The 18,679-nt window shown below is 39.1% G+C and overlaps 1 protein-coding gene and 1 long non-coding RNA gene across 3 annotated transcripts in view; both read left to right on the top strand.

Annotated features, from left to right (window-relative positions):
• LOC132160252 (uncharacterized) overlaps positions 1-18,679 on the top strand; it is an 849,275-nt gene that overhangs the window by 689,720 nt on the left and 140,876 nt on the right. The window lies entirely within an intron of this gene.
• On the top strand, positions 1,374-17,623 carry LOC132159073 (uncharacterized). The gene is made up of 3 exons (XR_009437763.1): positions 1,374-1,409; positions 17,374-17,437; positions 17,539-17,623. It is a non-coding gene; the product is annotated as an uncharacterized LOC132159073 (long non-coding RNA).

Raw genomic sequence — 18,679 nt, 5'->3', positions numbered from 1 at the left:
TATGATTTTGTATAAAACTTAACGAAACGGTAAGCTGAGTCAGGTGTTTTTCATTAGGGAGACACTGAGTTCCAGGTTTGACAACCACTGATTTATTAGGCATATATATATTGGGTGCCGTTTGTAAAGCTGCTCATGCTGAAAATAACAGCAACATTTTGTCACATTTAGCTTCAAACTATGTTTAAAAAAAAATTTTTGACGGTCACTTTTTAGCACATTTACAACAATATTTGTCCACTTAGAGATATTTTAAATAGTTAAACATAAATATTAAATCTTAAACCTAAATGTTAAATGTTAAATCTAAATGTTAAATCTAAATCTAAATGTTAAATCTAAATATAAATCTAAATGTTAAATCTAAATGTTAAATCTAAATCTAAATGTTAAATCTAAATCTAAATGTTAAATCTAAATCTAAATGTTAAATCTAAATGTTAAGTCTAAATCTAAATCTAAATTTAAATCTAAATCTTAAATCTAAATCTAAATCTAAATCTAAATGTTAAATCTAAATCTAAATCTAAATTTAAATCTAAATCTTAAATCTAAATCTAAATCTAAATCTAAATGTTAAATCTAAATCTAAATGTTAAATCTAAATGTTAAATCTAAATGTTAAATCTAAATGTTAAATCTAAATCTAAATCTAAATGTTAAATCTAAATGTTAAATCTAAATCTAAATCTAAATCTAAATGTTAAATCTAAATCTAAATCTAAATCTAAATCTAAATTTAAATCTAAATGTTAAATCTAAATGTTAAATCTAAATCTAAATCTAAATCTAAATGTTAAATATAAATCTAAATGTTAAATCCAAATGTTAAATCTAAATTTAAATGTTAAATATAAATCTAAATGTTTAATCTAAATGTTAAATCTAAATCTAAATCTAAATGTTGAATCTAAATGTTAAATCTAAATCTAAATGTTTAATCTAATGTTAAATCTAAATCTAAATCTAAATGTTGAATCTAAATGTTAAATCTAAATCTAAATCTAAATCTAAATCTAAATGTTGAATCTAAATGTTTTGGTTGAAACTAAATATTTAGCTAATATGCAAATTCAAAATGCCGGAAGTGCCAAAATAAAAGCTCGATGAGGTCAGTGTTGTGTTAAATAAGGAACGAATAAAAATCATCTCATCCCAGGAAATTGACTCTTGGACATGGATTATCGTGATAATGACTACCTAAAATAATAAACACGTTTGGAGAAACTGTATTTGAAGAGTACGCTAGTGTATGTAGATATTAATGTTAGGGAACAATGTGAGTGATGTGTACATTTAATAGGAAAACATCTGATCCACACTACGGAACAGAAGAGGGCGGTATTGCGCCAATAAGCTGGATGCCAACCGCCGTTAAACTGGGAAGAAGACAAATATGACGGCTTGCTGTGAGTTATAATGGTGAGAATATATTGTTTTCACGAAATAATTATTTAAATTTAAGAGTACAAGTTATTTTCATACAGTGGTATTGATTTTGGAGTTAATAATCTAAGGTGTAAAGTCAGCAACATATAAGCAAAAGGTGTAAAGACGCTATCCTCCGGTTTCACAGGCAAGACTAATTGAGCCATGGCCTGATCCTGGCTTAATCTAAACCCTGTTTGTTACTTACATAATATAGCATATTTGTGATTGTGCTGTAAAAACACATTTTATAATGAATAACTAACAGGGGAGCTCCATTAAGTACACGACTCAAAAGTGGATTTATATAAACCATATATAACATTACATCTTGAAGACTATTACTAAATGTCTATCATCTGACAGGATAGTCTTTGATAAGTATTGCAGGTGAGCACATTTAACAGACATGAAACAGGAATCTGAGTTCACTCATTGTTGTCAACACTGCTTTAGATGAGTGTAAGTCATGTAAACAAACAAATCTACATAAAGTAACTAAACACAGGTTATCTATTTTATTTGTCCATTTGCAATATTGATAATTTTAGAAACATTTGTGTTGGATAAAAAGCAAGTTAGATCATTTACTTACTCAATCTGCACTGTAAAAAAAAACTGTTATTTTACGGAATTTTACTGTGTTATTTTACAGTTTACGTAATTTTGAAATACAGTTTAAAATTGTAAAATTACAGAAATAGACTGTAAATACATATATGTACATATCCTATGTAAAATCACATGAAAAACATGTCAATGTGCATAACGCCACAAAAATATTTTTGAAGATTTATTTCACATAACACACAAAAAACAGTGCGCTATATGTATGTTTATGTGCAGTATGTGTGTGTGTGTGTGTTTGTGTGTGTGGCATTAATAATATAATGCCATATTTTTTAATAGATTAAAAATATAACAACTGTACAAAAGTTCACGTTCATTATTATTATTATTATTTTTATTATTATTATTATTATTATTGATATAATATGTATATGTTGCCTACATTGCGTGTTTGCATAAAAGAGCAGGTGAATCAGTTTTTGAACCGGTTTGTTGAAACATCCTTCCCTAAAGAATCAATTCGAGCAAAAGAATCGTATTTCCATAGTACTGTCAACTGATATCTTCACCTTCTTCCGCTTGTCAAAATAGTTCTGCTCAGTTTGGTGTTTTATTACGCATTTATTCTCATAGTACCGTTTCATAATGTGATATAATACTATAATAATAAGCTGATATTTAAATTACAAAAAAAAAAATTAAATATTTGAACTGAAGGAATTCCCGCCCTAGCGCAAGGATACAATCTCCTCCAAGCACGCAGTGGGGCTGCTGCGCGCGCAGAAGGAATCACTCGACCTTCAGTTTCATGGTCAATCTTCGATTTGAGGCGAAAATAAGCAGGTAAAGTTCATGTTTTCTAATTCTGGTCATTACTATATGTTATTTCTACTATATTTGAGTTCCAGCATTTAGAATGTTTACCTTTTTGAATCGTTAAACCAGTGTTTCAAACTTCGACGCTGACCAGTGCCGTTAGTCGTTAAGTGTGGCTAACTTCTAACGTTATTTTGTCCCTGAGGGAAAAACAGGCTGACTTTAAGGAAAGTCGTTAGCTGGTTGTCTACGATACTGTTAATAAATATTATTATCATTTGTGGTTTAAGAACTCATGAATTTAACAGTTAGCACAGGTAAGTTAACGTTAAGTTCGAATATGTAGATATGTTGCCAACTTTACCGAACTTTGACGCATAATGCAGTGTTTTTAATCGGTTTTGATATACATAATCGTAGGCGTCGTCTAAAAGCAAAAAAAAATCATATTTTTCGAGGCGAGATTGGATGAAAATTCTGAATTTAGAAAAAGATTCATTAGGACCAGCGCTTAAAGTGACGCGCGATTTGAAACGTTATGTTCGTCGGGCACTTAACCGTTATCCCTCTTCAAGCACTGGTTATTACGCTTGTATAATGAAATTCACTTAACTACTTTATTTTGTCTGCATGTTTTACTCTTTTAATTCCAGATATAGTCTCACTGATGGTCTGAAATATCGTTACAGTCAGTATTTAATCACTTTTTAATAAATTATTTATGTTGGTTACCCTTTATATCTGTCTATTTGTTAAGCAAATATAAAAAATATTAAAAGTATTTCAGAAAGCTGGTGACTAAAACCACTGACCAGTTAAAATTGTGAATGAAAAAACAATGTCTGCAGTGTGTCATCTGAGAATTCATATAACCTTGTAATCTTGTAATCTACGCCTAGTGAAAAAAGTTTCACAACTTCTGTTTCATGACAGTTTTAATCACCCTTCTATAAAGACTGTTATTGAAGCTTATAGGGATTATTGATACTCACTGATGGGGTGAACAGGTGACACAGATAAGGTTCAGAACTAGATATAATACATTTATCAATATATTTCTTTGTATTTTTGTAGATTTCCTAAAATTTCACATTTACATGCTTTTTTTCTCCTTACAGATATGTTCTGTGAGCGGCTAAAACCAAGGTCAACATGAAAGGGTGAGTTGCACAATGCAAAGATGTTCACAGATTACACTTGTAATAGTTATGGTGTTTCTTTGAAAACTCACAATTCACAACATCAAGGGCTACACAGAAATGAGGCACACTACCTATTAGCTTGTTGCTAGCAGCTTGCACTTACGGTTCAGAAATTACGATGCATTTAAAAGTCATGTTTACCGTAATCATCAGCAGTTATCTTCTGTGTCACAGGCAGGGACCTTTTCATGTCATTTTACTAGCTGTCAGAAAAATAATTGTGTGTGGTATGTTTGAATATATTTAAAGGAAAACAATTTAATATTTGCAGTAAGTTTATCACAGTGTAACTGATCTCTTCTTTTTCTTATGCATGACAACAGGAAGTTCCCCCTTTGACTACAGAGAACTTTGTTTTCTGTTGACCAAGTCATAGTTAACGGCCACATCACGATCTTCTACGACGCTCTGAAGCTGATGTTTGCTTCATACTACTGCTTGAACATTTCATACCCAGGAAACCAAGAAGAAACGCAAGAGATTGTGCAAAGGTAAAAACACACACTCATAAACTCACTCTCACACGTATCACACTCACACGCGTGTCCTCACACACAGTCACTCACTTTTTCAACACACACTGACTTACGCATCCTTACATACACTCACTCTAACACACACTCTCACACACAGTCACACATGCACCCACACACTCACACACACGCTGAGTCCCAATTCGCATACTATCCGTCCTAAATAGTATGCGAAACTAGAATTGGTACGTCCCAAATCGTAGTATGTTGAAAAGAGTATTCCAAAGATACCCGGATGGTCTACTATTTCCAGTTAGAATTTGAAATGCAGATCAATGCACACTCTAAGTGCTAATATTGCCCACAACCCATTGCGTGCGGGAGGGAGGAGCTTTGCGATGGCTTTGCAGTGATGTAAACGTGGCAGCCGGATGCAGCAGCGGAGATGTGCCCTCAGCTTTTAAATGTAAGAATTCAAATGTTTAACCCTAATTAAAGTTATATTTTATTGTCGCATAATATTATTGGGTTTATGTTGTGCTAAAAAAGTACGGTGTTTATCTTGTAGGGTCCGATGAAGATACTGAGCGCCTCATTAACGGATGTGGCAACCGTCAATAGCTCCAACTGCCATCCGAAAAGCAGGAGAGCCTGCAAGTCTGGCAAACCCTGCACCAACCTCCTCCAACTCTTCACCCTGAGGGAGACGCACCATCATTTTTAGCAGGCCAAGGATAGCCCTGCTGACCTTGTGCACAACCCTGTGCACAATCGATTTAGGGATGTCGAATGCTGAGGACACAACCTTATAGGATGCAGCATGGGCCAGCCAGTACAGAAACATCACCACCTCTATGTCTTTTGACCATCCATGATCAACCTGATAAGGCAGTGCCTCTATGAGGTTGATTATGGATGGTCTGGTCAGGCGCAGATAGGGGCGGAGGTCAGACTCCCTGTCCAAAAACATCCTCAGGATGGGGGCCGTTGCATTCAGCTGGCAGTATGGTGTGGGGTTATCAGGCTACCAAACAATAAATAAAAAGGCTCTAGTACAGTGTCATGCAAGTGTCTTTTTTATGTATTTCTTTTGATGTTTCTGTCTTAGATTTATACCTTACTATAAACCCTTATGAAAATAAACACCTTTTACTACACTAACCATAGTTTAACCACACTGACTTATTTGTAGTAATACTGTGGCTGTACAAATGTTAACTTTATTAGTCCAACCAAAGAAACATGGTTACTACACTTTTACTATAGTAAAAGCATGGTTCATTTTCATCTGGGTATTTGAGTTATATACATAAGTATAAAATTAAGTATAAAATACGGTAAACAATAGTTATACTATAAACTTTAAATATTTGAACTTTAAAATAAGTAGCTTTCGTTACACACATTGCACATGAACGTCAGAACCAGCCGCCTCACAAACGACCTGCGTTTCGTTCCACGACGACGCCGCCCTGCTTCTTCACTCCTCAACTTGGTAGAAGAACACATTGTAAAATGTATTGTGAAAAAAAAAAGATGGGAATAGTAAATAAAATTTTATTGGTCATACAAGAATGAATGAAACGTTAACAGTTGTGGTGTGTGTAACTAGGCAACCACGTTGTCGGTCACGTTGCATGACGTCATTGAAGTATGTCCCAGAACGTGCATACTCTTTTGCTACACACTCAAAAGTATGTACTTTTTCCTCACAAAAAAAGTACATACTTTTAGGTCGTAGTATAAGTAGGCGAATTGGGACTCAGCGACAGTCACACATGCATACTCACACACTCTCACACACACAGACACTCACATACATGCAGTCACACACATCCTCACACTCACATAGACAGACTCACAAAAGCATCCTCAAACTCACACACTATCACATACACATTCTCTCACATGCATTCTCACACACACACTCACAGTCACACATGCATCCTCACACTCTCACATATACACACTGTCACACACACATCCTCAAACTCAAACACTCATATACACATACTCAGAAATGCATCCTCACACACACACACACACACACACCTTCGCACACAAAGTTACACACTTTCACATACTCTTACAAATGCATCCTTACACTCACACACTCTCACATACACATTCTCACACACGTATCCTCACACATACACACACACACACACACATCTTCACACAGTTACACACTTTCACATACGCTTACAAATGCATCCTTACACTCACACACTCTCACATACACATTTTCACACACGCATCCTCACACACACACACACACACACACACACACACACACACACACACACACACACACACACATACACACACATCTTCACACAGTTACACACTTTCACATACTCTTACAAATGCATCCTTACACTCACACACTCTCACATACACATTCTCACACACGCATCCTCACACACACACACACACACACACACACATTCTAATACAAACATCCACATACTGAAACATAGACAGTTACACATGCATCCACACACACACACACACTCTCACACGCATCTTCACACACACAGTTACACACTTTCACATACTCTTACAAATGCATCCGTACACTCACACACTCTCACATACACATTCTCTCTCACACACAAACACACTCTCACATAGACAGTCACACATGCATCCTCACACACACTAACACACTCTCACGCGCATCCTCACACACGCTTCTAAGGCTGCATGTGTAACAGGGTTACATGCTGTGGGTATGTATGGTTTTTCATGCTCTGACGCATTAACAAATTAATTGTGAAAATTATACGTTTCAAGTGAATCTTTTCGACGCAATATATTTCATACATATATGTGAACATATAGATAATGCATTTAGTTAGCACTTTAACACGGTTGTTGAGAGTATTATAAGATGTATTGAATTTCCATGTGCGTCACACGTGCGAGCACGGATTCATTTCTCGTGACGATTGCGTCTGTCTTAACTATCTGACGATTATTTGTATTATGAGTTGGGTGAATGTGAAATTTCTATCTTTCTAGTTCATATGGATGTCTGCAGTCTGTCAACAGCCAATGTAAATTGTCTTTCTTCTTGTTGTTTCCAAAAAAAGGTATGTTGCTTTCATGTTTATTCTGTTATAATTGTTAACAAATGTTATTTGACAATTAATGAAGAATTACTGATGTTGTCTGCAATTAACCAATCCTGTACATTTACATTGGTGTACTTATTATAAGTATTATGTTTTTCACATTGTATATCATTACTATGTGTTTAATGTGAATAATACGAGTTAGTGGTACGGCAGCTGTGGTTCATATGGATGTCTGCAGTCTGTCAACAGCCAATGTAAATTGTCTTTCTTCTTGTTGTTTCCAAAAAAAAGATAAATTCGAGCTGAACCCCATTTGTGAGTGTGTCCTTCCACATCCGTTACACTGGTGCCGTGACTCCGTGGATCCCTTGATCAGCTTGATGCAGATCGAACGTGATTGCTGTGTGCAGATCGAGTTCATTGGTGGTTCGAATCTTCGTTGCTGTGAGCAGGTCAAGTTCGTCAGAAGGATCAAGTCTTCAATGCTTTGGATGCGGACAGTATACACATACTCACACACTGTCATTGGGACTGTACATTAGTTTATTACATACACAACGCATGGACACATGGAATGTAGTTCTGATTTGACTGTATATAATTTCATGTAGTGAGCTTTCTCATAGTCAATCTCGTTGATATTTTTCTTGTTTTATTATTATTATTATTATTTTTTTTATGCACAACTTTTGATTTCATTATGTCTGAGAAACCTGAATATGATGGTGATCTAGACGCATCATGTTATGGTAACATGGGCTTCCCTAGAGGAAGGGGTACATGGTTACTGAGTAGTGCCGAAGGTGGTACTTTTCGTGAAGACGTTAGTCGGGGGGTTGGACGACCACAGTTATATGATGACAACGGTAGGGGTATTGGGTTGAGTCAGTTCCCGGGCGGTACTCCTGTTGGTCGGGTTCCTGGTGAGGGTCCATACACCTCGACACCTGGTGTTGATAGAGTTGCTTTTGACCACCTCACAGACATGGTAGGCCAGTTAGGTTCGCAAATTGGCGAGTCGATAGTTGCAAAACTAGTGTCTGCTGGCTTAGTTAATGCAAATGCTGATTGCCAAACCAATTCGCTCAGTTACACTCGGACACCAGCACGTACAGAACAGTGTACACATACACAAATGATGGCACCACATGTTACAGTGCACATGAAGTCTGAACATGACTCATTTAGGGGCGATGGCTCTGATAAGTATGGCATTGAGGAGTGGGTGGACAAGACAAAAGCTTACTTAAGAAAGCAGAAGTGCCCTGTTCATGAGCAGGCCGAAGAGATAATGAGTAGACTAGCTGGAAAGGCAAGAGATGTTGTCAAAGTCAGCCTTCGCAGTGATGATATGCTCAACGTCAGGCAGGAACCTGAGTTAATTTATAGCATTCTTATGCAGTACTTCAGTGAATCTACCTCTTGCCTGCCACTCGCAGATTTTTATGCCACTCTCCCCAGAGCCAAAGAGAATCCTGTGGACTACTGGATTCGAATTAACAAAGCGGCTGATCTGGCAGATGAGGGACTGCGAAGACAAGGCAAACGTTTCGACAACATAGGAGAGGAGGTAACACGGATGTTTGTTAAATTTTGTCCTGACCCCAATTTGGCGAGTATGTTCAGATGCAAGCCTGTTCAAGAATGGAGTGCAAAAGAAATACAGAGCAGGATTGATGATTACCAGAGGGAATTTAGAAGCCGGGGAAATAGTACAGCGAATCTACGGAGCCACACAACTGCAGTGTTCAACAGTGAACATGTTATGTACGATTGCCCCAAGACTGAGTCGCCTTCTGTTCCAGCCCAATCATTCAGTTCTATGCCTGATAGTCAGGCACGTCGTCAGCCAGAGCCTACACCAGCACCCAATCTGGCACCTCATCAGCCCTCCTCCTGCTCAACTCCGGCCCCAGCGATGTCTCAACACACATAACAGGCTGAGAGTCAGTTGCTCACTCGAATGATGGAGATGATGGAGCAGCTCATGGGCAGGGTGCAATTTCGTGATGTTTCCAACCCAAGGCATGGCTCTAGACAGCAGCGCAGTTTTGTCAGAAGTGCCTGTCGAGTCTGTAATGACAGCAAACACACCACAGTGACACACTGTATGACAGACAAACTGTGTTTTGCATGCTTCTCCCCAGGGCACACAAAGAAGGATTGTCCTAAACACTCCTCTGCCCAGACACAACATGAGGGAAACTAGCAGACCCGTATTTGGAGGGAGGCAGTGCGGGTCCTCATTGTAACTCCCAAGCCATTGATGATTGTGAGTCTGAGAATACATACCTTTTAGCCAAAGGAAGTCTTGATCATTCAGAAGTCATTTATCAGAACACGCACATTGTAGGGGGACGTGACAGTCTATTTTATACGCCAGTGAAGATTGGGGACACGGTGACATTAGATGCAATGTTGGACAGTGGTTCGATGGCCTGCACTATAAATGAGTCTGCTGAAATGAAACAGATCAGCTGGTGCAGTGGATGAATCCAGTGAGTTCAAAACTGATGTCACCCTTGTAGGCTGCGGAGGGCTGCGTGTGAAACCTAAATCATCATTCAATCTTACCATGGAAGTGTATGGTATAAAGATGGCAGTACCCACCTTAGTGGTTCCTGGACAACATGATGAGCTGATAATTGGGACTAATGTCATTAAACACATTCTCAGATACTTCAAACTATGCGATGGATTTTGGCAAGCTCTGTCTAATCCAACTTCAGCAGACCCTGAGTGTGAAAGTTTCTTGTCGATGCTTGCTGGATTGGACCGCTGGAGAGGAGAAGAGATTCCTGGGAAGATAGGAACAGTCAGATGCAATTCAGCTGTCCAGCTCGAGCCGGGCCGTGAGTATTTAGTATGGGGGAAGCTGCCCAAATCTGCTGTTGTGCCCCCGGGAAGTGCAGTCATGACTGAACCTACATCTTCTCACTCAGCTCCCAGAGGTGTTATGGTGGCTAGGCTAATCACGTCTCTGTGGCGAGATGGATGGGTCCCCTTGAAACTTATCAACACATCAGGGAGTCCAGTGTTATTGAGACTGAATGCAAAAATTGCAGATCTTTATCCGTTTATTGCGCTTGAAGATATTGATGACGCCAATACTGTCGATCCTTTCCTGGTAAACTGCCCCACAAGGTTGTCTGATGATGAGGCCGAAGTGTCACCTGTGAGCGAGCGACTGAAGTCAGTTGGGATAGTCGTGTGATATCTCAGATGCATGCAAGCAACGGTTGCTGAACCTGATTCTGAGTTATGAAGAAATCTTTTCACGTGGCCATCTTGATTGTGGGGAAGCAAAGGGTTTCGTGCACAGAATACACCTCTCAGACACCAGACCATTCAGGCTTCCTTTCAGACGGGTAGCACCCGGTCAATATCAAAAACTGCGTCAGGTGCTGACTGAAATGGAGGAGAAGGAGATTATTAGGCGATCTACCAGTGAGTATGCTTCTCCTCTCGTTTTGGTCTGGAAGAAGAATGGAGACCTGCATGTGTGCACTGACTTCCGTTGGCTGAACAGGAGAACGCTGAAGGATGCGCACCCTCTTCCTCACCAGGCGGATTGCTTGGCAGCACTTGGCGGTAACGCCCTCTTTAGCACAATGGATTTGACGTCCGGATTCTATAATATGCCGCTGCATGAGGAGGACCGCAAGTTTACCGCCTTTACTACACCCATGGGCCTTTTCGAGTACAAGCGATTACCCCAAGGTCTCTGCAACAGTCCTGGCAGCTTCATGCGTATGATGACCAACATATTCGGGGATGAAAACTTTCTCAGTCTCCTGTGTTATCTGGATGATCTGATTGTCTTCGGCCCAGATGAGAAAATCGCTATTGATCGCTTGGAAATGGTGTTTGGCAGGCTTCGCACACACAATCTTAAGCTGGCTCCAAAGAAGTGTCACCTGATGAGAAAATCAGTGAAGTTCATTGGGCACATGATTGATCAGACGGGTGTTTCTACGGACCCAAGTAAAGTTGAAAGCATCTCTAAGATAACCAGTTTAGATTTGATGGAGCTTGATGGAACAACTCCTTCTCAGAAGAAGATAAGATCATTCTTGGGAATGGTGAATTATTACCAGCACTTTGTTCCAAACTATTCTGCAGTAGCCAAGCCACTTTTTAATCTTCTGAAGGGTCAAAAGACGACAGCAAGGAATCTGAGGAGGCTGGGTCATGCTCATCAGAATAGGAAGCTGAAATCTAGTGACTGGACACAAGAGCAGGACCAGGCAGTTGAGCGGCTTAAAACATCATTGGTCAAGAGCGTTGTCCTTGCCCATCCAGATTTTGATCGCCCTTTCATACTGGCAACGGATGCCTCCTTAGATGGTATTGGAGCTGTGCTCTCTCAGGTCACAGAGGGGGAGACAAAAGCCAGGCCAGTAGCCTTCGCCAGCAAGTCCCTTTCTCGGTCGCAGCAAAATTATCCAGCACATCGTTTGGAGTTTTTGGCCTTAAAATGGTCAGTATGTGATAAATTCAGTCATTGGCTCAAAGGACATGAATTTACTGTCTTGACTGACAATAATCCTTTGGCTCATATACTTACAAAACCCAAACTTGATTGCTGCGAACAACGTTGGGTGGCTAAGTTGGCTAGCTACAACTTTGACATAAAGTATGTGCCTGGTCCCCAGAACATAGTCGCTGATGCCCTGAGCAGGGTTCCATTTGTCAAAACTGATGTCACGCAGAGACTGCTCAAAGAGCCATATGGACCACTACTGGCTGGATCCAGAGGGATGTCCACAGATTCTGTGCAGGATGCATTCAGGCGTTCCTGTGATTCAGATAGGAGGCTGGGTGTCATTAATCTAGGCCAGTCATGCAGACCAGACATAAAGCATACCAAAGACCTTCTAACTGTCTCGAATGCAGATGTCTCTGCTATATTGAACTCACATGTTGAGTGGAACATCGGTGCCAGAGCACGAGCAATGTCTGTCATTGATCACTTACCTCAGTTGATGTCAGAAGGGCAGGACATGTTGCCAACATATTCAGAACAGGAGCTGCGTGAAAAACAGCTCTCAGACAAAATTCTGTCAAGAGTCTTGTATTATGTTGAGCGTCAGCGTAGGCCTTCAAGAAGAGAGAGGTCAAAGGAATCAACGAGTGTTCTTCGATACCTGAGGCACTGGGAGAAACTTGTTGTCAGAAGTGGTATCTTGTACAGAGTGTCCTGTGACCGACTATCAAGGAAAAAACGCTTTCAGTTTGTGGTTCCAGAGTCTTTAGTGAGTGTGATCTTGAAAGGAATCCATGACGACTGTGGTCACCAAGGTCAGTCGCGGAGTGTTAGCCTTGCAAGGCAGCGCTTCTTTTGGCTGAACATGGAGCGAAATGCGAGGGACTATGTGCGCCTGTGTCATCGTTGCACTGTGAGCAAAACGATTGATCCTTCTGGTAGAGCACCCCTGGAGAACATTTTAACAAGTAGACCGTTAGAGCTTGTCTGCATAGACTTCTGGTCAGCTGAAGACTCTACTAACAAGTCTGTTGACGTTTTGGTGATAACCGATCACTTTACGAGGCTAGCACAAGCCTTTGTGTGTAGAGATCAATCTGCCAAACAGGTTGCCAGGATAATATGGGACAGGTATTTTTGCATCTATGGCCTGTCAGAATGCATACATAGCGACCAGGGTCCGAGTTTTGAAAGTAAATTGATCCGAGAGCTTCTAAGGGTCTCTGGAGTGAACAAGTCGCGCACAACACCGTATCACCCAATGGGTAATGAAAGTGTGGAGCGCTTTAATAGAACCCTTGGAAATATGATTCGGGCTTTGTCACCAGATGTGAAGCGAGATTGGCCGAGACGGTTGCAGACACTGACATTTCTGTATAATTGCACAATCCATGAGACAACAGGATATGCTCCTTTTTATTTGATGTTCGGGCGTGTACCCCGTCTGCCCATTGACATTCTGTTTCGCTCTGTATTGAATGATCCAGATGTGACCTGCTGTGACAAGTTCGTATCCACTCTGGTCAAAGATCTGAAAGAAGCGTTACAGATCGCACAAGAACATGCAACAAAAGAACAGAACAGACATGCAGAGTTGTACAACCGAAGGGTAAAAGGACTACTCATCGAAACAGGTGACCAGGTGCTCTTAGCCAATAAAACCGAAAGGGGTAAGAAGAAAGTTGCTGACAGGTGGGAGTCAACAGTTTACACTGTTGTGGATCGTAAACCAGACACTCATACTTACAAGATCCGTAACCCAGCCACAGGTCAGGAAAAAGTGGTTCATCGAAACCTATTGATGTTGGTGAATTTCTTACCAGTGAACGTAGAGCACCCTCAGTCTGATCAACTTTCTGGTGTTTCCACTTCTTGCCAGAGGTCATCTTCAGTCCTGTCATTGTGTGCAGTGGAGGATGAGTCTTTGGGAGGAGATGCGGTAGTATCTGAGCACACAGAGGATAGCTACAGCAGTGTTACAATGGATGACTCGGTGATGACGAGAGGCAAGGTGATAGCCTCATGTGATGATGCTGATGTTAATTGTGAGGATGGTTCTATGTCAGTTCAGGAATCTGATATCAGAAACAGAACGATAAGTTGGGTTTCGGAGCTGCCTGAAGGATCACATCATGAGTCTGATCAAACCCCAAGTGGAGTTCTGGTAGATCCGGTAGCTGAGGCCTTCCTTTCTGCACCAAAAAGCCATGTATCTGACATGTCAAGAGATGTAAGAACATCTGTTTCTGATGGAGACACAAGCGGCGGTTCAGATTCACATGAATCCGATTCTGAGATAGTCCTGTCTGCCCAGCCACCCTCTCAAACTACCAACACACATGTAGCTGACACTGATAATGTACCGCAAAGTTCTAGCTCAGTCACACAGGTTAGGACACGTTTTGGTCGAGTCGTTAGACCTGTTGAAAGATTAATACATGTAATGTCTACACAGGCTGTGGTTCAAGATACAAAACACAATGTTCAAGCTGTTTGCAAGTCATTGCTTAGGGCTTTCTCTGCTTAGAACAAGACTTTTGGTTTCGTGCCTGTTGGTATATTGTCTAAAATAGTGTTAAAGCTGTTTTATAGTCTAAAAGCAGTAGTTCAGATTATGCACATACCTGAAGAAATGGGTTGCCTTCACAACTAAATTGTTTTTTTTTGTTTTTTTTTGTTTTTTTTGTTTTGGTATTGTAATGGTGAATAGAGTATGGAAGGATATTGCGGAATGTATGTAGATGTTCTGCTGTCAGTAGCTGGTGAGAGAGCTTAGCGCTACTCTCTCATCACTTCGTCCTTAAGGGATGATTGGGTTTTGACTGTTCTCCTATAGGAGTTACTTTCGTATTGTGAAATTTATTATTGTGAAGGAAAAGTGTTTCGTTGTTGATATTCCCCTGGTCATGCATATATTTTATGTAATTCAGTGGGGGTGGATGTAACAGGGTTAAAAAGAACATTTGATTTAAAGAGTATTGTGTGAATTTCATAAAATAGGGCATTTGGTTATATTTATTGGTGTTAGAAGGCTCCCCTCCTGTGGCTATTAATGGTACTGCAGATATTGAATTTTGTCGCTCTTCGCTTGCCGTACCGCAGCAGATTCAAGTGTCGACGCTGTGGGTATGTATGGTTTTTCATGCTCTGACGCATTAACAAATTAATTGTGAAAATTATACGTTTCAAGTGAATCTTTTCGACGCAATATATTTCATACATATATGTGAACATATAGATAATGCATTTAGCACTTTAACACGGTTGTTGAGAGTATTATAAGATGTATTGAATTTCCATGTGCGTCACACGTGCGAGCACGGATTCATTTCTCGTGACGATTGCGTCTGTCTTAACTATCTGACGATTATTTGTATTATGAGTTGGGTGAATGTGAAATTTCTATCTTTCTAGTTCATATGGATGTCTGCATTCTGTCAACAGCCAATGTAAATTGTCTTTCTTCTTGTTGTTTCCAAAAAAAAGGTATGTTGCTTTCATGTTTATTCTGTTATAATTGTTAACAAATGTTATTTGACAATTAATGAAGAATTACTGATGTTGTCTGCAATTATCCAATCCTGTACATTTACATTGGTGTACTTATTATAAGTATTATGTTTTTCACATTGTATATCATTACTATGTGTTTAATGTGAATAATACGAGTTAGTGGTACGGCAGCTGTGGTTCATATGGATGTCTGCAGTCTGTCAACAGCCAATGTAAATTGTCTTTCTTCTTGTTGTTTCCAAAAAAAAGATAAATTCGAGCTGAACCCCATTTGTGAGTGTGTCCTTCCACATCCGTTACACATGATTAATCACATGCGTTTTTCAGGCGTGTCTCGTCAGTAAAGCCGGTCCTGTGATTAGTAGTAAATATCCATCACCTGTCTTCAAATCAGCAACATTTAATACACAGAGCTGTAGTTCACTGACAAGCTACACAATATCCTGTTCATAATAGAATGTGATTCATCTGCAAACGCATCTGACAACCGCATGTGATTAATCGTGCAGCCCTACATGCATCCTCACACTCTCATCCTCACACAACACACTCTCTTACATTGTCACAACCTTCTCAGTCTGCCTCACACACAACCTCTCACATACTTCTTTATAGCAAACATCCACCACAAGCATGCCCTTTACAAGTTCTTATTGTTCTGCTTTTATTTTAAATATATTCACAGCATATGTTACAGTCCATGTTTTATTACTAAGGATTTTTTTTCATTCAACCGATGCCTTTTTAAGATGAACCCTGAGAAGGGACCGGAAGTGGATAAGAACCCATCGAGAAAGAAATCGTCAGTCAGTCCAAAGGTTCTTTCACTGATTAACAAGATTGCGGACTATGAAAGGATGGAGTAAAACTTTGAGTGTCAGATCTTCCTACATTGCCTAGCAGAAATTCTTGACAGTGTCACAGACTTAAAATACTTGCTGATTATTTGATCTCATGGTTGAATTATTTTTTTTCCATGCATCATCTGTTATCAAGATAAATTAATCTGTTCACAGGTGGTTCAGTTTTAAGGACAATTTTAATTATACATTTTTATTTGTTTACCAAACTGCTACATTGTTGCAGTTTTGAACAATTATTTTATTGTGTGTTGTTGCAGTTATGATATTTATATATATATATATATATATATATATATTATATACTGTTGCAGTTATGAACAAACTGAATTGGTACGTTGTTGCAGTTGTGATCTACAGTAATTTAAACCTTTGGGCTTATTTTTTCCTGGAATATTGTTGCAGTTATGATCGTTTGTAATAATATTTTCTATACTATTGCAGTTATGGACAAATTATTGGAATATTGTTGCAGCTGTGCTATAATCTTTATACTGGTAGCTATAGTGTTGCAGTTTTGAACAAAGAATATTAGTAAATTGCAGTTCTTAACAAACTATTGGTATATTCTTGCAGCTAGGTCAATAAATTATTAAAACACATTTTCGCACTCATGGCTGATTATTTGAAGTTAAAGTGTTCAAACTTTGATAATTTAATGTTTTTTTTTCTCAACTTTCCACAATATTTATGTAAAACATATTATTAAACATTAAAAGCTGAAGAAAATACAGAAAATCTTATGTAAAATTACAGCAAAAAACTGTATTTTTGAATTACGGAAAATTACCGTTACTTAATGTGCCCGTTATTTAACGGTATTTTTCCAGCACCCCAGCTGCCGGAATTTTACCGTTTTTTTACGGGATTTTTTTTTACAGTGTGCAGATGCAGTATATCACAGATAAATCACAGAGGAGACTGACTCTCATCTGGATGTTACAGGAACAGATTATGTTTATCTGCTGTAGAGTGACTGATGAAGGAATGCTGCCATCAAAGGATTTATGTTAGTACACTGCAAAAATAAATGAAACATTTTAATTAGTGTAATTTCAAAGAGTTATAACAGCACTTTTCTTATTCTGGATTTCTGTGCATTTGCTGCAGATCTTTTGTGGTGGAGCAGGACCTGCAAGGAAAGGGGAAAAAAGGAAATACCTGAAACAAAAAAATAAAGTAATGACTTTTTTTATTGTGTGTGTGTGTGTATTTGTGTAGGTTATGAAAATGTCTGCAGACTGGTGTGTGCACTGAGGATGGAGAAGTCCACTGCAGCATCCGGAAATGGTCCAGAGATATGGATGAGATGCTCCATCACTCCAGCTCTCACTGTCTCATCAGGACCAGATGCTGCTGTGGTCTCTTCCTCATCGGTGGCCCGAGCAGCGAGAGCATCTAGAGAAAGACCAAAAGACACTGAGGGTTTGATTTTTGGTAAAGTTTGTTGTGCTGGTTTCTGTTTATACAATGAAGGCTGACTTTCAGAAGCTTCAAAAAGCATCATCAAAAAATGTGATGGAGCTTTTATCTGAAGTCATTGACAGTGCTCTCATTACAGGGGCCTACAATCCTCTGATCCACCTGGAGAAAAGAGCCGTGCTCACAGACATACTGCTGGTTTTGAACCAGTTCAGTGGTTTAGCCCACTACAAAAATAATAAATTAATGCATGTACTTGTAAACTATGTGTAAATGTTTTAAAGGTAGTGGTGCGCGTGGAGAGCAGGCACACGATTGTTTGGAGCAGACACAGCAGCAGTCAGATTGTCCTGCACGTGTTCTTCTGCTCTCGCTTCAAGGTTGTGTGGTTCAGAGAGCCATCATCATGGTCTTCCTCATCCTGTTGCTCAACCACAGCCCCGTTGAGAAGAGTGAGATTGTGAAGCACAGTGCAGCAGCAGAATCAGAACAGCTGTGTTGAGATGATAGTAAGATGTGGGGTTCACCATCTGTAAATACATGATTGTTAGAACAGTAAGTTTGAATGAAGCTTTGTTTCATGTGTTGTTGACTTGTACATGTATGCATTTATTGTGATGCTAACATTTATACATTCTTTTAATCATTTAAACATGTTTCTTGTTGTCAGTAAATAAAATATAAATATTTTATCTATTCGTGTATTAATTGCTTGACTGAAAACTGATGCATTCACATCAACTGCATTAGTGTATATTCATGTATAGCTAGCCTATGTCATTAAAGAAAATACATTTTGCTTCTTTTATTAAAATGTAATTTTAAGGGA

This window comes from Carassius carassius, chromosome 16, assembly GCF_963082965.1.
Source record: "Carassius carassius chromosome 16, fCarCar2.1, whole genome shotgun sequence".
NCBI classification, from domain to species: domain Eukaryota; kingdom Metazoa; phylum Chordata; class Actinopteri; order Cypriniformes; family Cyprinidae; genus Carassius; species Carassius carassius.
The sequence above is the reverse complement of the archived record's forward strand: the minus strand, read 5'-3'. Positions and strand labels throughout refer to the sequence as shown.